At 42.7% G+C, this 23,494-nt stretch overlaps 1 protein-coding gene across 3 annotated transcripts in view; it reads right to left on the bottom strand.

The window, feature by feature from the left end:
* LOC133480195 (mannosyl-oligosaccharide 1,2-alpha-mannosidase IC) overlaps positions 1-23,494 on the bottom strand; it is a 153,186-nt gene that overhangs the window by 105,559 nt on the left and 24,133 nt on the right. The window contains exon 1 of one of the 3 annotated variants that reach the window (XM_061777958.1): positions 201-222. The exons of the other annotated variants lie outside the window; for them this stretch is intronic. The gene's annotated coding sequence lies outside the window, so the exon portion shown is untranslated. Of the gene's footprint in view, positions 1-200; positions 223-23,494 lie in introns of those variants that run through there. 3 annotated transcript variants of the gene reach the window in all.

Below are 23,494 nucleotides of genomic sequence, written 5' to 3'. Positions count from 1 at the left end.
GCACTAATAACAAAGCACTTGGGCATATGCTCCAGATGAATCAGTTTTTTCCATCAAGGCATTTTCTTCTGGGTGAAGGGTAATGGCGCATCCACTTGATTAACTACCACTACTACTACGGCTCAACACAATTATAGCAAAACAAAAGAGTAACGACATTAAAAAAAGCCATTTTTTCCGCCTTGCACGCTAGCGCTGACCTTTCCGCGGCTATTTCCGTCCACCCGCTACAACGCACACAGCCTGGGCATTCTCTCAGTTTTGCTGGCGGCACGTACTGGACCGTATGAAAGCTGTTTGGAATTTACAGTCCAGAAGGGCGCCGGGTAAACAGAGAGAGTTTGTATAGTCAATGCGGACGAATGAGCCCGACATGGATGACGGGAAAGGAGTCCCAATACATCCGTGTTCTCAAAAGGGTTGCGTCCACGCACGCGTGGTACATTAGCCAGCTGCACATTAGCGCAAAAATGAGGCGCGGGGAAGCATTCGTGAGGCGGTAAATAAAAGAAGCCTGCAGTTATCATCATTCACCTCGTGCTACACTTTTAGCTGACCCTTCTATTGTACAGTAGGTTGTGCTATACAAACAACGTATGTAGGTGATGACACCATAGGGTGCTTGACACAGTGGATTAGTTCAAACAAAGGAAAAGGAAGGCCACGCAGCAAACAAAGGACAACAATAGGGACCTTCAGAATGTCATTGGTACAACATAAAGGTGCAACATTTAACTGACACATAAATCCATTATAAAATTAATCGACTATATTGATATTCTAGCCATCATTTAGAGACTTTGTTTAACTTAAAATTGTCTAAATCCTTAAATTTAAGACTCTCAACAGTAAATATGGTCAGATTTCTGTTGTTCTCCATGAAAGTAGACTGATTATCTTTGTGTTTAATCAAAATAAGACTTTTGCAAGCATCTGCTTTTACTTTGGAAAACAATCATCAACATTTTTGCCCATTTTCTGACATGTTACGCACGAAACCAGTAACTCAGTCATAATCAATAGGTTTGTGCATTTTCTGCATTGTCCATTTGAAATAATGTTGTTTTTTTTCAATTAAGGGATGGAAAGCAATTACATTTTTTTTATCAGATTCATTGATTAATCGAAAAATAATCGACAGATAAATCGATTATTAAAATAATCGTTAGTTGCAGTCCTAGTTGTAAGTAACACAACGATTAATTGAATACTACTAATTAACTACTACAGCACAAGCATGCTGAAAAGTAGGAAAGGTCTGATATTTCGGTACTCTGCCATGAAACAAGTCAAAAAGTACATACTGTATCAAAGTAAACCAAACCGCTTGGGGGGAAATGAGGCTATTTCGCCTCCCTACAGATCCAAAATGTCCATGCTGGGTGTTCGTGTCTACTTTCATTCGCATCGCACAGGGTACAAGCAGGTCGGACTAGCCTCTGTGGCCCTCTGCGGGTGCGTGAAGATGAGCCAAATGAATTGTGAACATGCATGGGCCCCTTCCTCCCTCCCTCCCTCCTCCTCCTCGCCTTCTTCTTCCCTTCTATCTCGCTCGTTTGTCTGAACTTTTAAATGATGACAAAAGATGCCTTCCAGGCCTGGAAACGGCACCCATTTGGAAATCTCAAGATCCCCAAAAGTGTCTGGATCCTAGCTGGCCACATTTCCAACATACGGAAGATAAAAGAAATGTGAGTCACCGCTCCGGAATGCGCGGTACAAAAGAACGTAGGAAACCGAAAAGCGCCTTGATCCCGCCGCGCCGTCGAAGGCGCTTTAGCACCGCACAAACATGCAGAGACATCACGCATCCACTGGCTTTTAATAACACCTTCTTAACAGGAATGAGCGACTGTACTTTTGCTTTAGTATACACACTGACTCCGGGGCACTTTTAAATCAAAACAACAACGAATGGGAAGAGCAGAGAAAATGTATGCAATAACTCCAAAACGGTGCTAATTCTCAAGGCGCTACGTCAAGTCACGGGGGAGGCGAGTGGGAGTTGGCACGCAATAAATGAGCTCCGTTTTTGAATTGGTCTCATCTTGTTTGCAGCGTTGCACGCCGACACACCAGGCTTTTTAACAGAGGGAGATAAGCCTCGACAGTGCAAACAATGATGAAACATGCATCCCCTCGCTCGCTCATGTCGAACTACCGCCCAGTGACCCCTGAGCAGAAAAAGAAACTCATTAAATAGAAAAGCTAAGGTTCTCAGTCACATTATTTACCATGTGATCTTCAGAGGACTAAATAAAGAAAACGTATACTCGTATTTTGCATGGTGATGTCACATGACCATTTGTTGCTAGGCGGATTTGGTGGAACAGGTCTTTTTGAAATCATAAAACCCCATTAACCTTACAAGATGACAGAATAATACATAGGGGGGGAAGAAAGAGTTCAGCAGTTGACTCTTAATTTCAGAATAACATTGATACATTAATATCAAACACCAAGACATGGAGGCCAAAATAAATTGCAATTAGCATAATATTAACGTTATATAGAAATCAACATTGACATGTTTACGCAATTAGGGCTACAACCATTCTATGAACATTTTAGCATTAAACTAATTATTTCAACATTTATCACGTGTTAGCTTAGTATTAAGGTCTAAATTTGTTTTAGACTCATGATTCAGCAGGTTGAACTTTGCAAAAGAACGTTTTGCATCACATAGGAGAGCTAGAAATCATAGAAATCAAACTAAAAGTGAAGAAATTACTACAAACCTTCCCTATATTAAAATTATTTACACAAATAAATTGAATCACTACTTTGTATTCAGCTCAAAATACACACGGGAAAGCAATAAAAAAAAGTAGTCGACCAAAAGGACAAATATCATTGAAAAACACCAATCCAGGCAAGTGTTTCCTTCCTGCATGCCACTTAAAAGGAAACATTTTCACACCTTTACAACTTTAAATGTGTATTGATCATTCACCACCCCTCTCTCCCAAAATAAATAAGTACTATAAACACACACACGCGCGTGCGCACGCACACACACACACACACACACACACACACACAGGCAGGTTGATTAAACCTATTAACGAGTCCAATAAGCTGATGAAGGCTGTCTAAATCATGAGTTACCGAGCGCCTTTAGAGAATGGCCCTCTAATTGATCCAATAAGACCATTAAGAGTTGGTGTGAGCCGCACAAAAAATCAAAAAGCAAATGCCCAGCCTGTGCCTCCTCGGCCGGCTTCCATCAATATCGTTAAAGGGGACACACTGCTATTTAGACAAATGAGTCGATTAAAGGCTGTTACAAAGCGCACACGGGGGAAGTTTTGGCAAGCTAAAAAGTGAAGCAGGCTCTGAAAAGTTATCAGTTGCGTGACGGGCAGGTAAGCAGTGTTGATAGTCGAACAGTGGGTGTGAACGCGCCGGCAGGCTCACACAAGCAAATACTCAGTATTAAAACTTCATGTTACCCTAAAAGGAGCATTTCAAACAGCAGCAACTCCTTATACTTCTAAATCTCTGCTACGCTCAAGTACAGCACAGTTCCCTATAAATCAGGGGTGTCTAAAGTTCAGCCCCACTAAAATAGTAACATTTCTCTTCATAACATCCCTGTGAATAAAGGATTCAGTTTCACAAGCAGAATTGGTTTGTTTCACTTTCCACTCGATGTTATGGTCTGATTTGTAAACGTCACATTAGTGTACCTCGAGCAAGCGCTGCTTTAAAGATTGTTATCTTAGTACAGATTGCTGTCGTTTTAGTTCTGAAAGTGAAGATTTTTTATGTATCGATAAACAGGGTAGGGAGGTGGAACTGTGCCAAAGCAAGGACCGATAAAAAACGGTGGAAGGCCTACATTTTCACGAAACCAGTTCAAAGTTGCAACGAGTTTTAGCCCACACCTAAAATCGGCATGGAGCGTGAGCCATCCCTGCCGTGCTCAGGCACAGAACAATTTCCTGTTGCATAATCAAGGCAGTAGCTCTTCCAGCCATCTTGCAAAATACAAATGCACTCAATGGCTAGAAATACGACACAAAGTCAGGAAAGTGATTACCTTAAGAGGTGTGCTTCAGCACGGTAGGACCATGACGTTGAATAATCAACTTGATTGTTCCTCTCATCGCCTTGCAAAATAGAAATAAACTGCAATTCAAAGATAGCGGAGGGACAGAAAACCGCACCGAAACACAAAACTGGGGTGCGACCTGAACTGGAAAAAAAGGTCCAAAGTTGCACCCTCATTTCCGGTCCCTCGTGGGCCATGCCGTGACATAGTGGGTGGGATCTTGAGTTTGACACCAGTGTTATAAAAGAACACCAGGTTATTTTCCAAAATGAATATCATTCTTGCCGTGATTGACAGAAATCCCGAGGAAGGAGACGGGTTTTCGACAGGTGTGTGTTCCCAGGAAATCGTCCACAAAAACAAGATTAAAACAAGCAAAGGTTCTGCCTGCACTAGTTAGCATCATCCAAACTGCTTTGGGGCATCATTAAAGTTTGATTCCATCTAATCACATCTCCATTCCAAATTTTGGGAGCCAGAAACGTTATATTTATCCAGCTGCTCCTCATCCACGGCTGACACATTAAAATGTGAATGCTGGATTTTTGAGTACCCCCGCCCCCGCCCTCACCTCCCACCTCAGCATCCCATCAAACCGGCGGCCATAAAACTTCCGGGGGCACAGACACCAAATGAGAGTTATGGATGCCTGCTCCCATCCATCTGCTTTAGCTAACTTCCTCCAAATGCGAGAAACCAACCATGTCGGCTCTCGTGCAGACAGAGCAAGAGGCCGTAAAGTCAATACCGTATCCATCAAGGGAATAGACTGCTCGAGTCGGGGGGCTCTTTATGGCAGAGGGAGGTGCAGAGGGCGAGGGTGTGAATGTGTGTTGGGTCACCACGGCCTCGCTAAGGAGGACTTGAGTTGAGACCGAGCAGTCGATAGTGATAGTCGTGTGTGTGTGTGTGGGGGTAGTTGCTTTAGTGCATCACGGTTCATCACCCAGGTCCAGGTTAAAGACTTGCCACGTTCGCCTAAGAAGACACTTCATCAAGTCCTTCCTAATGGCAATAACACACACGATGCTGGCGTTACTTTACACTATATACTGTTCACTACTCACAAAAAGTTGGGGATATTGGGCTTTGGGATGAAATTTCAGGATGAACCAAAAGTGCACTATGAGCTTTATAGGTGAACTTAATCTGACCTTCTCTCAGGTCTTGTAATTTTGCACTGATGCCCACTTCTATGCTTTTCTGTGACTCTTCTAGTCTCTCTGTGTCAGGGTTGCACCCTGCTGATGACTCTTTACAACTCGAAGCTCAGTGGCCTCTTTCCTCTGAGAACATCCCGTTTGATGCCTTGCAATGGCGAGGGACTGTTGATCAACTGTTAGGTGTCGTCTCGGTCTCATTATGTCATAACGTGAAGAACATGACGAAGAGGACTTTCAATATCAATTGTAATTGAACCAGGAAATGTATTGGTTGATGCATTTTAGGTTCATTCTGAAATGTCACCTGAAAGCCAAGTATGCCCAACTTTTGTGATTAGTGTAAACGCTAGGAGTGTTACTTGAGCCTCAATACACCCTGCGTTGGATGAAAAAAAGCAATCATCAAGACATCCCTGTGCATCAAAACACCCTGTGCCAAATGCAGCAAATCAAACCCCGTAACCGAGCCACCTTCGTGTTAGAACAGACAGACTGTACCATCTTAATCCTTTCGAGATGGACAGTTCAATTGATACCCACAAACAAGGAAAATAAGCTCTACTATCCTAACCACAACATTCAAGGGGTCCTTGGCCCAAGCGTAATCCTGCTACAGTCGTGAAAACAACACAGCCTGGGGGTTTCCCACAGTATTGTATATTTCCAATGAATATGAAGCATAACCTGCCGCCGAGAACATGCTAATCTGAGCAAAAAATGGAGCAGAGGTTGTTGTTTGGGGTAAACACAGCAGCATGCTGGCAGATTGTTGTTGTTGTTGTCGTTGTTGCCGTGTACGTGGATGGAAATTTCGGGATCACTGCACGGGATAATTAAAAAAGTTTAGTTCCACGTTGCTGAAAGCATGGCGTCTATTCATAATGGATGTCTCCTAGACCTCTGCTGCTTCGGTTTGTTGTTGTGGGTACGTCTGAAGCAAGAGGATGCCTGAAGGCAGATTTAGTACATGCTGGAGGGGCCTACATTACGTCTGCCTCGGTGTCCCACTGGTGGAACTTGAGCATAAGACAAGTCTGGACATCCTTTCTTAAAACGACGCCCCCAGTCCCTTCCCCTGATCCAGATCTAGATAAAGGTTTGACACCGTAATTGGTAATGATATGGATAAAGGTGCACATTTAGGAATTGTGTTACTTCCGTCTGTTACATTCAACTGACAGCGCAGGCAGCGTGACCCAGCGACCCGGAACAGGATAAGCGGCATAGAAAATGGATGGATGCTCGTCATCCTCAAAGAACCGAGAAGTAAGTTGAAGACAGCCTGCGCCGGATGCAGCAACATGTTTTTTTGTTTTCCCTCCATTTTGTTAGCAGCCCTATTCAGTAGCTCGATAACTATACTGTATTGTAATGCTTTGGTCTCAATTTGTGTTTCTGAAACCATTTCATGCTCAAATAATCTTACCCAAGGATAGCCGTTTACTTCTCCTTAAGCTAAGTTAACTGCAGAGTATCTATTGTGTGATTGCAACCACCTCTGATAATAATAACTACGTTCTGTAATTGATTTTAAGAAAAGGGATGAACTTGACACCCTGGAGGGTTTTCGAGGAAGGAGTGAAGTAGTACACACATAAACACACACAAGAGAGAATGAGTGATGCAAGGAAAATATGCTCGCCCACACACACGCTCATTTTCTCATTGTTCCTGTATGCTGATGATGCCTCCAGAGTGGTTACCCTCAGACTTTCCCCACAGGAAAGTGTTACTGTGACCAACAACAGCCATTCATCCAACCGGCTAACCTGCTAATTACAATTAGCCTTTCGTTATGTCTGGTCGCGCATCCTGCTACAATATGTTAGCGGTTATAGCTCGGGTTTGGCTATGTTGCGGACATGTGATTCAATCAGAGCTATTGGAGTCACAAGAGTAATGGGTGCGATTCCCCCAAGCGCTACAGTCCACTTACGTTTTGCATGGATTATATTGCATTTTAATATGTTCCAAAATATTCAACCATAACTATGCGATTTACAAAAATACACTTGGGTACCTTTGTAGAGGGGTGTTTGAAGAGTTACCTGATCTCGTATAACTAAAATAAACAAGCTAATGTTAGCTTAGCTGTGCCTTTGCGCTGGACGCCGCAGTACTATGCTCCGCAGTCTGCGCTTTGCTGCAGCGCTCAGTTTTCCTTGCTGCCCTAAGTCTCTTCTTGAATGAAATTTAAACTAAACGTAGGAGATGTTCATTTTTTTTTCTGTTGGTTTTGCTGTTTGTTACTGTCTTTGCGTCTGATGCATTGAATTCCTTGTAAATTCACTAGTCTCTATACTGGTACTATCTGGAAGTGGAATAGGGACCGGCCCAAAACAGTATGGAAATGGCTCCTATAAATGTAAATGGACACATTTTTTTTTACAACCTTTCAGTCGGTGAAACTGTCTTTCATAAAGATACACACAAATGTGTGATTGTGTTAATCGTAACAATAATAATAAACACTGCCTGGTGCTCAGGCCCTAATGAATAGTTTTAACCTCAACCCAAAGAGCATCATACTTACACTGATACCTTAGAGACGTCACACAATTAAGTCAAGAGAAAAGATAGATTGCTTGCAGGGGAATAGAATATCAATGCAAATATGTAAATCTACTGCCTTCCTTCCCTTGAATGCATTTGCACTATAAAATATTAACATGGGGAAGTGATGGAGGCTCAGGATAAAACGAGAGCAATATTACACAAGGAGCATCGCATTAACCGCGTGGCCTGGAGACGGTCACAAATAGCTTCTGTCGAGTAAACTGCATGCGGTAGATTAGGCGCAATTAGACAAGATTATGCGTCATTCCTCTGATAAAAACTGCAGAATATGTGAGCAGTAAATGTGGTGTTGACATTTATTCAACACTTCTTGGAATCGTTTTTATTGCAGTTCTCCCAACAAATGAATGGCCTTTTGGCGAGTCCCAACATGCTGCATTTATTGCAAGCAAATTTATCTTGGTGAAAGTGGATGTATTTGAGTGGTCCCGAATATGACCCCCACAAAGCTCAGTCAATTGGACCTAATATTAGATAAGCTAATCAACACGAAATTCAGACGGAAACTTGTCTGAGGCAATTGATTGTTTTATATATTGTTATAGACCAAATATAATCGTCAGATCAAGTCAAGTTTATTTGTATAGCCCTTAATCACAAAAGAGCTTCACAGGCCCACAGTTGGCAAATATCGGCGACATCCCCTTAACTCACTGCCCAAACGGGCAAGGAAAAAAAGGATGCCTCGTCTGCAACATTTCACACATAGCATGGTGCTGAACAATGTTAATTAAAACAGCATAAGAGTCCATTTAATGAGATGAAGCGCTGAAGGGAGACAGACGCCTTCAGGAAAGTGGTTCTTTCTCGGGATCTGACCCGGGCTGTCGGTGCATCGTAAACAACTATTTTTCAATTTATAGTAAGACATTGACTGAAATTATATGCTTGTAATTTCTGTTTCAAGTAAAGGAAAATTCCAATTTCTGTAAATATTTTCTCCTGAAATGAAAATAACAAACGCATTTACTAAGCAACATGAAGTAGACACACTGCAATGATGCACTCCATTTGACACAGCTTCACTTTCAAGCTAGGAAGAAAGTACTATGACTACTACTACTACTACTACGACGACTAATACTATTATTACTGATCCGAGCCTTTGGAAAGAAAGCTTCAGGACACAACAAAAACATTTACATAACTGACCTATTTTAAAAAAAAAAAAAAAAAAAAAAAAAAACACCCAAAAGTCCTGGATCTCAAGGCAAACCAAGCCAAAGCTTCAGAAAGAAGAAACAAGAGCTGAAATTTTGAATCTTAGATTAGCTCCCTTGTCAAGCGGAACGACGCAATTTTCTTTGTGCTTCTAAAAAACAACAGAATGCTTCACTGTATTTCATCCTGATCTTGGAACTGATATTTTGTTGATTTGTACATAGTTGTCACTACGTTAAATGACTGTCTGGTGGTGGCATCAATCTGCAAATTAAGGGAGGCAGCCATTTGAAAATGTCTCGCCTGTTCATTGAGCAGAGGAACAGCTATCGGCCTTGAGTTTTGACACCGGTGCCCTCCGGAATTGAGACACAATCAGAAGAAGGCAGATGGACGGCGCTAAATGCTGGAGCTTTTTTTTAATCTAATGTGGGTGACCTCAACGTTCGCTAAACATTTGGAGGATTCGCCATGAAAAGGCGGCGCAGGGCCGGCCGGGTTCATCACCGCTTGCAGCTTGAATTATTTCTCGAGTGCTGAACGACAACAAAAGAAGCCAAAGATAAACCAAATGTCAGCGTCTGGAACTCTTCTCCTTCTTCTTCTATTTTCCTTAATCCGCCACATCTTGAAGCACAGATTGAACTCGAGGTTATCTGGACCATCTTTTCTATTTCCAACTCCCTCCCCTTCACTCTAGTCTTTGACAAGCTCCATGCATCACGCTTGGAAAAAAGAAGGGAAAGCGGAAAGCAGCCAACAAGCCCGAGCAGGCTTTTTTACGCATAACAAGGTACAACTTCCAGGAAATGAAATGGCCAAACGATAATGAAACTGCACCCCCGTAGACAAAAGTTCAAGGAGGTTGAAAGCGTAAGCGACAACTTCTGCATTTGGCTACGATGTCTGGGCCCAAAACCTCCGCCAGCGATAGCAAACGTGGCCTACATGCCTTCCAAAAAATTAATTATACACCATGATGCCTGATAAACAACAAGGAAATTTTCAACACCTAGGTTGCAGGGTTCTTGTTTCAGTGACAAATTTAACCATATTGTTGTGTTTTGGGTCAGAAAAGTTGAAAACAGACACCGTGCAACCTGGGAGCGAGCGTGGGGACACATTTGACAGTCATGAAGATTTGGATGCAAACGAGCGCATCGTGCAGCAACATAACGCTATCATCTGCGCTGTCTGTCGGATAATCTCCGCGGCCGCCCACCACCACAGAGTAGGTAGGCGGGCGGGGGGTTCAAAAGTGCAGCGATCAACGGCATCTGCAATTTGTCGGGGATCAAACACGATAGCACAGACGCTCGATGTGCACAGTTAAGGCTGTCAATAAGCGAGTGCGCCGTAACACCTTTCTTATCAGTCAATATGTTTGATGTGAGCCCAGGTAATGAAGAGAAAGGCCTCTGCCGTTTGTCATGTTTTATGTTGTGAGTGGGGGGGCATGCGGGGGATTCGAGCAGTTGGTTAGGCTGCAGGCTGCACTTAATTGTGGTGAGCAGCCAGCCCAAGTGTGTGGCCATATGTGTGGGAGGTGCAGCTACATGCTATTAGTTTGTGTTCTTCAAGGACAAGTGATAGTGGGAGATGTTAATTCAGTGATGGTACTGCTCCTAACACCAAACCACAACCGGAAACGCAACCCTAAAGGCTTCTTTATACTCGCGCGGACGGCAACCGTGCTGACGTCACTGCGGCTGTCCCGCGCGTAGTTTGCCTTTATACTCGAGCGCAACCGACACGCGCACAGTTTTGAAAATGTACTGCAGTTCACCTCCAAGCCGGGGGGGTCGCTACGGCTGATATTGGCTAGGACACCACAGGATGGAGTTTCCTCTGCATTTTTTTGGCCATTTCCGGTAGTCGTTTTTTACTTTCCTTTCAGTAACAAGGAACATAGCAACAACAATGGCGACCGTAACAGAACAAATTGACCTAGATGACTAGAAAATCGAGAAGGCGGCGACGTAGATGGTATGTAGAACCAAGGCGCACGCTGAGTACGTCATCACTGCATGTGACTAAAACGGACCAATCACGAGAGATGATCTCCGCGGCATTCGACACGCAGCAACAATTTTTGCCGTGTGCTCGTCAAGCTACGCAGAGGGGCCGCGCGGGCCAATTCGTTGGTCACGTGATGCGATGCGGCCGCGCGAGCGCGGGAGTATAAAGAGGCCTGAAACCATAAAGCCTAACCGTTAACTACTCAATCCTAACCCCTTAGCCTTAAAGTCCCTGTACAGTCAAAATGTTTACATGCGTCTTCTAAATGACACACCATAAGAGTGTTAACAACCCTTCCAAATTTGAATGATCCATCCATCCATCCATTTTCTGAGCCGCTTCTCCTCACTAGGGTCGCGGGCGTGCTGGAGCCTATCCCAGCTGTCATCGGGCAGGAGGCGGGGTACACCCTGAACTGGTTGCCAGCCAATCGCAGGGCACATACAAACAAACAACCATTTGCACTCACAGTCACACCTACGAGCAATTTAGAGTCTCCAATTAATGCATGTTTTTGGGATGTGGGAGGAAACCGGAGTGCCCGGAGAAAACCGATGCAGGCAGGGGGAAAACATGCAAACTCCACACAGGCGGGATCGGGGATTGAACCCCGCTCCTCAGAACTGTGAGGCAGACACTCTAACCAGTCGTCCAGCGTGCCGCCAATTTGAATGTTAAAAAAATAAAATAAAAAAAAGGAAGAATCGCTAAGTACTGCATATAAACCAAGGCTTCAAAATCGGGCGCTCAACTGCCAACTGTAAATCAAATAGCGGTCAAAAAATTAATTGACGAATATGGAAAAATGGATGCTGCTATGTCTAGAATCATTCTTATGTCTACACACAACTACATGATTGAGCTGTGAAAATATATCGGCTTAAAGCCTCCCGGTGGCTGGAATACATCCCACTGGGTTGTCGCGGGGCTTTTCCACGCTGCAACAACGAGGCGCTCTAAAGTGGCCCAAAGCCCCATCCCACACGCTAGCTGTCACATCAAACTTTTTTGTTTTACCCTTGCTCTTCCACGATCTCTCCGCGACATGCGCGCACTCATTGCCGACAATGAGGCACTCTAAAGCGGCCACATCAGCCCGAAACCCTAGTCCACACGCTAGCTGTTAACTGGGACCTTTTTTATGCACACACTCACAGCCAACCACACATCTATAATCTGAGATTAATTTTTTTCTTGAAGGAAAAGGGGAGTCGTTGATTCGGAAGTGGGGATTATTGTGAAATAGATGACTTGGTAACTAATTGGGGCAGAGCATCTGTTAAAGGGACCAGCATAATTTGAGGAAAACACGTTATTGCCGTTGAATTTGAGCCTCAGTTTATCGAGCATCGAAAGATTGAATCTACGTTAGTATTTGTGCTTTTTCTTCAGCCTGTTGTGACTTTTTGAGAGACTGTTTAGGTGGTGCTGTTTTGGCTAGCATCAGAGTTCAAATCAGCTCCACAGTCAACCCTATAATGTACCTAACTATTTGAGGGTGGCGTTTATTTGTACTGAGCGGGTGACATTTCTTTAGCTTTTTTTCCCGAAAGAAAAAAGCAAAATCAAAACAAAGATTTTTGTGTTATTGATGTTTTTTTAAATTTATTTAATATCTCCAGTGACAGTTTGGAATGTTACATTTTGCTATATAATCAATGTTTTCAGACGGGCGACGGTTTGACACTGTAACGGATTACCGCCATAATTTCCTTTGGGAAACACTTTCAAAATTTGATTCATTTTAATCGCACTTGATGAGTGCACATCAGAATCAAAGGCGTCATACAAAATGAAGAGCGAGTTAGCGTTGAGCACCGTGGGAATTTCAAGAGCAGTGACCCGTTTCTTTTAATCAGGAGAATGAGCAACGTTTGCGTGCGCATGACAAGCAGATTGTATCTAAAAATAAAAATAAAAGAGCACTCCTCCGTGAGCTGTTTCACGCAGTGAGCGCCCATACTGATATCACATTTTAACGAATTGCCATGACGCTTTAATAAATGAACTGCCGCCCGTGTTATTTTCCACGCTCATCAATATTCATGTTGTGCAAACATCCAGCAATCCAGCCCCTTAATTACGACGCATTCCGTCTTGAAACACGCAAAAAGGAGCAGCTGAATCTTGGCGGATTTCAGGCGTAACTGGCTCAAGTGATGATTTTGCACACGCAGAGGATAAACGTTCAAGCCCACCCGGAGAGAAGCATCCACTTTTTAATTTGTGCACAAACAGGCCGCTTGAAGGGGGAAACACGATCACAGTATTGCAAACATATTCCGTGTATATGCCTATTGTCAACGTGAAACTTGTCACGTCCCGCCCCCACAAGCGTCCTCAAAAAAGCCTATCTTAACAACAAATGCTCCACAATACACAACGGAGATTATCATGTAATCACCTTCTCAATGCCCTTACAGGCCTGTCAAGAGAAAAGACAATAACAGCCTGTCAATCAGAATTTAAGATAAATTGATTAAATTAAATCAATAATAAAAAATAAAAAAATAATCTGCATTTACTTTCCATGGATGGGAAAAAAAATAAAAACCCTAATTTCCAAAATGATTATACTAATAACATAATGAAATTTAAAAAAGATATAATACCATTAATACAAATTATATGAAAATACAAATACAAATTAAAATGTAAAAATAACTATAAATTGAAAGAATTAAAACATGAAAACATTTAAATAGCATCAGGCAAAACATTACAAAAACCTGTCAATCTGTATTTACTCTGCTTAGGTGGCAAAATTATACATAAATACATTTAATTTGAAATAAAAAAAATTAAAAACATGATTAAAATAAGATAATTTAAACATTTAAAATTGCATCAAGCAAAGAATAATAAAATAAGTGAAAATCAAATAAAACAATTGAAGAATTTAAAATAGCAGAAGACAAAAAAAAAAAAATCCAGTAGTAATCTTTCAATCCGCATTTGAATTTTTCATGCATTGATTAAAATGAATTTGTTCTTTTTTTTAATTACTGTTTACAGGTTAATGGTAAGTTAATATGTATTAAGCAATTAAAGGGCAAATTTGGATAAAACCTACTTTTATTGAAAAGGTCTTGCAAACAGGTCTTTCATTTCATTTAATCGCAAAATCAAAAACAAAGAAGTCCAACATTTTCATATAACTACAAAATCACGTTGATAATGATAAGTAATATGCTTTGTGAATAAAAAAATAATAACAGGTGAGAGTACTAGAACTACAATCTCTCTCTATTTTCGCCTAAATGGCAATTGACGGCTTTTGCATTTGCATTCTTCATTTACTTTACTCGAAGAGCAAAAAAAATTCATAAATGTATAAAATATATTAAATAAATAAAATAAAATGGTTTCCGTTAATGTCATGACAACTCTAAACAGTGAAAATAAATTTCTCCCCACACCTTTATCCATTTTCTTAATTGAATTTAATTAACTACTGTACGTAGGGTATATTGTTTACTGTACTGTATCCAAGACTGTACATCACAGCATATCACAGCAAGATACCAAGATACCCAGCAAACAGGCTCCGTAGTGGATGAGAGCATTGTGACTAAGTGCTATCATCTTCCAGTGATATCGCGCCACCACCTTTATTAAGGCGAAATGTTTGCTCCTATCTGTGGCTTTGGTGTTCAGTACCCAGGGGCCAAAAAGAGGAGAACAAACAAAACACATCCAGACTAATAGCCACTGGCCTAGTGGAAAGGGCTTAACTGAAAGTCCTCCAGACGGACTCATTCACACATTTATCCCCACGTCCGCCTGTAAATCCTGCCAAGAGCCGCCGTGGTAGACTCTCCTTTTAGCGACCGGTCGTCACGTTAGCCAAACATGACCGGGAGCCACAATGAAGGGATGAGAGCGGTTGGACAGTATGTGCTGATAGTGGGCAATTTGCAGTGTAGTGCCATGGGATTGATTACTATTCCTTTACGAATGACTGGAGAACAGTCCAGGGCGAAGTTCTGCATCGGGGAACCTGACGAGCAGGCATGTGTGTGGGTTGTACAGTGCCTTACACAAAGAACAACGACATGGGGTGGGAAAAAGCCAGTGTGAAAGCGGCGATGGTCGCAATCAGAAAAACTGCAGGTTGACCTTTAACAACCCACTTTGTGATCGTGCCTTTCACACAGAAAAGGAAGACAAGCTTTAACACAGAACATCAGCATGAGGACAAAAGATGTGAAAAAAATCCAGTCTCAAACCCCTTTTACACAGCTGCCATCACGCTTCTGATACTACCTTAGAAGCCGCAACATTTGTGGGTTGACTTGAAATAAAAAAAAATAATAAAGTAAAAACGCATGACAACATTTTGTTAACTGACTGTAAATTATGCTCTGTAAACCGGATGATCAACTCCGTTGTCCGGAGAGTACCAAGTTTATCAAGCACGGCCCATCAAGAAAAGAGAAGTAAACGTTGGTGTGATACACTATAACTTCACTTGTCCTCTCACAGTTTTATTCTATAACTCACAAAGGTAACATTGCATTCATGTTCTGACTTGCACAGTATTGAGCCACCAGACTGTTTTTCTTCCTCTCTGATTTCTTCTTTGTCTCTTATGTACTGCATGTGCTTGTTTTACATAGAGCCCCCTAGTGTTCAAACTGAGACACCATATAACTGACGTGCCTTGTTGGTTACAGGCTACAATTTAGAAAAACATGGAGTTGAATGTTAAAATGTCAGCAATGACATGTTAGGCTACAAAATGTTTTATGTTTCTGAACAATATTTGATCAAAATAAAACAGTTTCAAAACGTGATAGTATTATCAAGTATCGGTACTTAATAAGTACTCAAGTGAAAGTACGGTGGACCCCCGCTCTGTGCGGGGTACAGGGACCGAGCCCGTCCACGAAGAGCCAAAATCCAAACCAAAATCCCTGAATAACTGACGCTACCAAAATTTTTTGAAAAACAAAAAACATAACGCAGCTAAGCGTTGGATCGGGTAAAGAAAAATTCAAAATACAAAAATAAAAAAGACCTGAATACCTAAGTGACCAGGTAAAAAAACTAAAAAAAAATAAAATTAAACTGCAAATAAGCAGGGATTTCTGCAAATAATGGGATATGTTCCTCCAGGAGCAGAGGAATTTGTAAATGTCGAACCGCAAGTATGCGGGGCTGTCCATCCATCCATCCATTTTCTGAGCCGCTTCTCCTCACTAGGGTCGCGGGCGTGCTGGAGCCTATCCCAGCTGTCATCGGGCAGGAGGCGGGGTACACCCTGAACTGGTTGCCAGCCAATCGCAGGGCACATACAAACAAACAACCATTTGCACTCACAGTCACACCTACGAGCAATTTAGAGTCTCCAATTAATGCATGTTTTTGGGATGTGGGAGGAAACCGGAGTGCCCGGAGAAAACCGATGCAGGCAGGGGGAAAACATGCAAACTCCACACAGGCGGGGCCGGGGATTGAACCCCGGTCCTCAGAACTGTGAGGCTGACGCTCTCCGCCTCTGTAATGCCTCCGATATTACCTCAGAAGTTGGAGCATTTACAGGTCATCTGCAACAGCTAGCAGCGCCTTTCACACACGAAAGCAACAATTGAAAAACACGATAAAAATAAATACATAGCTGAAAGCCCCTTTCAGACAGCTGCCAACCCACCTCTGAATCTACTTTAGAATCCAGAAACTTTGTGGGTGGACTTCAACACCCCAGCGACACGTGAAAAGTCAGCTTTGACAGGCAGTGAGAAAGGGGCTTAAGCCCGCTAGTGCCATCTGCTGCCCTGCAACCACCACAAATAAGAGCTAAAGCTAAATGTCGCTCGCTAGGGGGTTGGTCGCAACAAAAGCAGCAGTGATGTGAGGCCCGTGGACTTTAACACTCCTCTTTCTCCTCCCCGTGATATTTCCCAGAGTCCTTTGCACTAATATGTGGGTTGCAGTGTCAGGCCCATGCTGAAGCGACCCTGCTTTTTTTGTTTGGCTATGTAAGCCCCGCTGGTACCCCCTCCACTCCTCTCTGAGCAGACAGTAAAACAAAGACCATCTTTGTCAGCTCTGTCGATTGGACGCTGACAGGCGCAGACGAGAAAACGGTGTCGGGTCGTAACGAGCGCGTTCACGCCGCAGGGAGACGTCTCCGAGAGGACACAAAGGCGGGCGACGGCGGCTCTTTAAAGACGGAGCGGCCTCGTCATCTCGGCCCCGTCTCGTGTTTATCTTTCCTCTCGCAGAGACTCGGCTGTTTCAACAGCTTGTCGCGTCCTTCCGCCCGTGTCCATCCAAATGCCACGATTTGGCCACAAATAAGAAGACAATGGACTTTATCAAACGGCTCAGGCTGCTGATGAGATGCTCGACGGCCAGAGGCATTAACAAGCACAATAAGAGTCTCATGGCTGCTGCAGCGTAAACATTTACCGAAAGCCCATTTCACAACGGCCATCTCAGCCGTCTTGCTGTGTGTGAGTGCAGTTTCACAGAGGGGCAATGGAGGTGTAAGGGGCCACAGCCATAGTTTACCACCCATGCATCTAATTATCTAAATGCGCTGAGCCGCAACAGTTTGTGTGACTGCCCAGTTCTGAAAGGCACAAATGAATAAATGCCGGCTCTACCCTAATGGTACGTCCACGCCGGACGTGAATTTACCCATCCACGCGACCTGATTATATATAAAGACGGTGCAAGTTGGCTTGAAATGGCAGCAGGCAACACCAAAGACGTGTGTGACACCACGTGAATCGGGCGAGCAAGCGAAACACCGGACATTGAACTATTCGTGCCACATGATTACGTATAGAGTCTTTGAACATTTTTGATCTTGGCATCAAAAGCCTTTTGTCTGTCTTTTTTTGTTGTTTTGTCATTTTAAGAGTCACAAAAGTGAAACTGTCACTGTTCTGCTTGACATGTTCCTCCTTTTCGCAAAAAGCTCGTTTTCTCCACTTTTTGGAGAGAAACCGGTATTTTTAGTGAAACCCACCCGTGTTCTACTGCTGATTGCAAAGTACAGAAAAAGTTCGAAACAAACTTTTTTTTCCAGGTGAAAGAAGAAAGTTTACTCTTTGATAGTTTCAATGCTTATATTGTCACAGAACACAAAACTCTTGAAAGGTCAGTCAAAACGCTCTAAAATGGTTGGCATATGGGGACCTCTGCTGCCAGGGAATGTTTCAGAACATTCTGATAACGTTTTAGCAAGGTTAGCAGGCCTGCTTTCAGGAGATGACAAAGAAGAATCGGGCACCACGACTGGTCGACGCAGGCTAAGCGCATTGCCGCTCTCAGGTGAAATTACACATACTCACGTAGGTTTTTATGTCCTTCAAAGTGGGAATAAAACTGTAGCGGTCGTTGAATGTTGTCATCGTTTGCGAAAAACAACTGGAAAGCCACTAATTCCAGCTTTTCAAGTGTGTATTTTCATCGTTTTCTGACTTGCATTCGAGCAAAGAACGGTTGTATCGGCTCAGAAATAAATCGCCATTGATAAACCAATCAAATCAATCAATCGGTCCCAGTGAGTGCCTGAGCCAATACATTTGGGTCAGTCGTACGCTCCTGACTTGCAATTACCACTGTATGAAATGGGGGCAGGGGGGGGGGGAGTGTTAGCACAGAGGTCAGAAATAACAGTGGAGTTCATGTGAGAGCATCTGGCTGCATGCGCATAACATCTGTTCGCCCACCTCAGCTCACGGGCCAGCCGTGCACCACTTCATAAAAATGGACTGACAACATCCATTAGCCAATTTAGCTGCGCTGGCATGTCGCCGGAAGAAGCGGCGGCACCCGACTTCCTCATCCCCGTCCCGGCTGTCAGTCATTCCGGCCGGGAAGCAAATGGGCCACTTTGCCGTCGTAATTGCAACGGAGATGACAACGGTGCTTCAGCGTGGGTGTGGCAGTCAATCCGGCGTAAACTGTGCTGACATCGGGTGCTACCAAATCATCCCCCAGGAGGTTGGGAAGGCTGACATACGGCGACTCGGACAATTGGCAGGATACGTCAACGCAAATCCAAAGTTGAAAGGACCGTTGACATAAAGATAAGTTGACAGGAGGGGTTTTAAAATTCCGGGATGGCGGAAACTTCCAGGAATAGCTATGTATCTGAAATTTGCTGTCAAAGGAAGGCAACAACTTTGAGTTACATAAGCTTTGCTAACTCCTCCGTGGCAGCATTATACTGCTCAATATATAACATGGAAGCAGGAAATCAGAACAATCAGAGAAATTCTCCCATTCTGTTAATGGGGTTCACGACCCTTGTCCTGTTCTAGCTTGTCCTGTTCTAGCTTGTCCGGTCCTTCCCTGTGAGGGAAGGACAGGACAAGCAACACTCATATTTAATGTTTCATTGTTGTAGATCATGTAATGACTTACTTTTCTCATCCTGTTTACAATTAGTGCTTTGTCTTTTGTCTTCGTTTCTCTCTCTCCCCTCCAAAATGTGTTCTGTTCGACTCTGATTCTCAATAAACTTCAATTATAATACTAAGAAACAACAGCGGAAGCTTAAAAACTCCACTGTGACACAGCAAAACTGCATAAAACGGATACAGATCTTCCATTCTGCTTGACAGCCGAACAGGACACACAAAAAAAGGAAAGAAAGAAATTAGCTCATAATAAGTTAGCAGGCTACTTCTTTGTTAATGGATGGGTCTAAACCATTTGCATTCTGGGGTAGGGTTTAAATCCTACATGAAAAACGTTAAACTTTCACAGAGATTCCGAAAGATTGCATTTAAGGTTTCAAACAGATTCCGCATAATGGAAAGGAATTATTGTCATGCAGAGATCCTACAGAATTGAAACTAATTATTCACGGTTAGGACTAAACCATTTGGATCATGGGGCGTGGGCAAAATGGAAAAACGACTCTCCCTTGGTACATTTGGCACCACTCTACAAAGTTGCGTGAAAATCGCCCGTGGAGTAGCTTCACAATCCAGTCACTAACTCTGTGCTTGGTGGAGGTAATCATCCATTTTGACTGCCTTTTAAGAGCGAAAGTGAGGTAGTGAAAGCATGAAAGGGTTGCATTTCAAGGAAGGATTAGGTATCGACCAACAATCTCATCCGCATCCCACCTGAGTAAATAACCTGAGTGTCAGCCCGGCGACGGCCGAAAATTGTCGTATTGATTCATGCCGCCACTTTTACAGCGCCGCCGCCGAAACATTTGTGGCGGAGCGACTTCAAAGAAGGAACTGGACGGCGATCAGACCAAATTGGGCCCCCTGTGTGAGCGAATGTGCGAGCGCGTGTTGCTGAGTCATGGTCTTTCTTGTGCTGAGAAGGTGAACAATGTCTTAGAGCGCTGACTCATGAAAACGCTCCACAATCAAACAAGTCGGGGCAGACGCGTCTTTTCCTGCTTTCCCCGCGCTCACGATATGATCAGTCTGTAATGCCTGCAGAGGAGAGCATGACACATGCTTTTAACCGACACGCCTACAAGGAAGCTACACCACTTGTCTTTTACGGCTTTCCCTCCATTTATTTTTCTTTGAATTGCTTCTGCAATCTGCACGAACATTATTACTGTTACTGCCTGTAGGCATCTGGTCACGACTGAGTGGACCAATCAGTATCCAGCAGAGGCCAATGTTGTAAAGAATATACTTTCATACAGAGATCCTGTAAAATTAAAAATAATTTTAAAAATGAACTTTCTTACAGAAATCCTGGGGGGAAGATTTCTCACAAAGTGATCCGATACTTTTTTATTTTTTTTATTTTGGCAGAGATCCTGCAAAAAATCTTGCAGAGATCTTGCAAAATGAAAAGAGCATATTTTGACTCAGGGATCATGAAAAGAAAATGAAGAAAACCTTTTACACAGAATCCCAAAAATTGAAAAAATATTTGCCAGTCGGAGAATTTTATAAAATTCACACAGATATCCTTGGTAATTTGAAAAAAAATAATAATTAACAGAGAATAAAAAATATATATAATAAATAAATAATACTTTTAACACATAAAAGTGCATAATTTTTATCATTATTGCATAATTTGCCTGCGCAAGGATGACACGCAAATTTGTGAAGCGTTCCTCATTTAGGCGGCACGGTGGTCGACTGGTTAGAGCGTCAGCCTCACAGTTCTGAGGTGCGGGGTTCAATCCCCGTCCCCGCCTGTGTGGAGTTTGCATGTTCTCCCCGTGCCTGCGTGGGTTTTCTCCGGGCACTCCGGTTTCCTCCCACATCCCAAAAACATGCATTCATTGGAGACTCTAAATTGCCCGTAGGCATGACTGTGAGTGCGAATGGTTGTTTGTTTCAATGTGCCCTGCGATTGGCTGGCAACCAGTTCAGGGTGTACCCCGCCTCCTGCCCGGTGACAGCTGGGATAGGCTCCAGCACGCCCGCGACCCTAGTGAGGAGAAGCGGCTCAGATAATGGATGGATGGATATTGCATAATTTGCAAAAATATCACAGAGATCCAGCAAAATTGAAAAACAAATCACGCAGATATCTTTTTCTGTTGAATTGTTTTAATTTCTGACCAAACTTGGGGGTAAATATTAGTATGAAATTGATCCAGCCTTTACGGATGTCTGTGCATTGCCACTTATTAAATAGTGAACGAACTGTATGGAAAAAAGATACAAAAATGTATTCCCTGTGCAAAGTTTTGTACAATGGGTCAAGCCCTTTTTTTTTTGCAATCGCGTTTAGAATCCTGCAAACTAAAACCCAAACTAACAGGAGTCCCTTCGGCGGAGGTAATAACCTCTTGCGTGCCGCGCTATATTGTGTTGACCGAACTTTCTTATCACTTTACAAGACGGCCTCAAGTTGAGAGTGGACACAATCTTCTGGACAAAGAGTAACTGGAACTCTATTAAATGTGTGCAAGGTTATCAAGCCTGCCTCTTTATGAGGTCGACGAGAAAGGGACAGAGAGTGAAGGAGAGAGAGAGAGAGAGAGATTGGAGTGATGAACGATTACAGATTTAAGGAGCAGTGACTTACAGGTCGCCGTTAGCTAAGAAATGCGGAATGTTTCTCCACGCCGACACATGACTCATAAATCTCCATCGCTTTCCGTGTTGTCCAATAAAAGAAGACCTGGGGGACGATGTTGGGGGGTGGGACAACCACTAGGAAGGGCTGAGTGGACACTTTCCAAAGCATTTTTGCAGCGTCAATAACAGGCGGTGGGAAACTCCTGATCCTTGTATTGTTTTTGTTTTGGACGGGTGCTACTGCGAGGTGAACTCCGACCCTGATAAACGAGCGATGGTGCTGACCATGCTGACTCAACTTCCTGTTTCCTGCCACCAGACATGAGAACGACTAGACCAGTTCTTTCCACTTTCAGGTCGTTTGATGAGTCGGTCGCCGTATCAAAAGCACAAATAATGGCGTTAATAGGTGTTTTTTTTACCGCTTTTTTTTGGCGGTGCTGATGCACCCCTAAAATGAATCCCAGCATCCCTCAAATTTGAGACCAAAAAAAAAAAAAGGTTAAACAGTGTGTTGTTTTTTAAACAACCTAGAAAAGTGTAAAACCATACAGTACTTGGTTGAAACGTATTATTTTAACAAAGAAATAATAATAATAATACAGCAAGCAGCTCCCTATTGTTTCAAAAATGATTTGCCCCATCACCTAATCACTCCCACCTCTCCCTGGCTGGCCTCTGAACGCTCTACCTGCACAGAGAAATACGTTGCCATCAAGTGATAAGACGTAAGTACTTGGCTAGAACCAGAATATGTCGCAGTGGCACATTTCTTAACTTCAACCACTCAATACAAACACACTGTTATCATTACCAGTTCTAATTTTTGCTACATTTTAATCATAAGTCACTATTTATGATGTTAAGTAAGAGTTAGCTGATGTTTTTTTTTTCGAGCTAGGAGATCTTTGAGTCGGAATGAGAGAAATTAGTTGTTAAGTCATGTACATGTGATAATATGAAAGCCAAAGTGCTACTGAATAGTAAAAATGAACAAAACAGTGATTTTTCTTTTCTTGCTTGGCTGGGAGCTCAGCAGACCTTAAACCTCTTATCGCCGCTGGTGGTGTTTTTTTTTTTTTTTTTTTTTTTAACTCAAATGCAGATGAGGGCGGGGGAGGCCTTTATTTGGAATAGGGTTGCACAGTGTACCGGTACTAAAAAAGTACCGCGGTACATTCAGTACTGGTATTAAAAATAAGTAAATAAATTAAAACAATTTTTTTTTTTAATGCAGCTACTCTCTAACTCTGTGTATAAAGTGGGCAGCGCCATTTTCGGCATACGGGCAAAAAATGCCTACAAGTTGTCACGCTCCTGCGGGTATATAATCGAACGTATATTTACCTATATATTGCATACTGTATACACATGTAAAACCGTATCTCTACAAATAAAACATAAAATATATATTTCAAATGTTCAATACTTTTTAAGTGTTCAATGTTTTGTGCAAAAATATTTTAAAATGTTTAAAAAGTACGGTTTGTATTTTATTTTATAGAGAGTATCCTAATTAGTATCCTATTATTTTGAATAGA

Source organism: Phyllopteryx taeniolatus, chromosome 6 (genome assembly GCF_024500385.1).
Source record: "Phyllopteryx taeniolatus isolate TA_2022b chromosome 6, UOR_Ptae_1.2, whole genome shotgun sequence".
NCBI classification, from domain to species: domain Eukaryota; kingdom Metazoa; phylum Chordata; class Actinopteri; order Syngnathiformes; family Syngnathidae; genus Phyllopteryx; species Phyllopteryx taeniolatus.
Note: the sequence above shows the minus strand (reverse complement) of the source record. Positions and strands in the feature narration are given on the sequence as shown.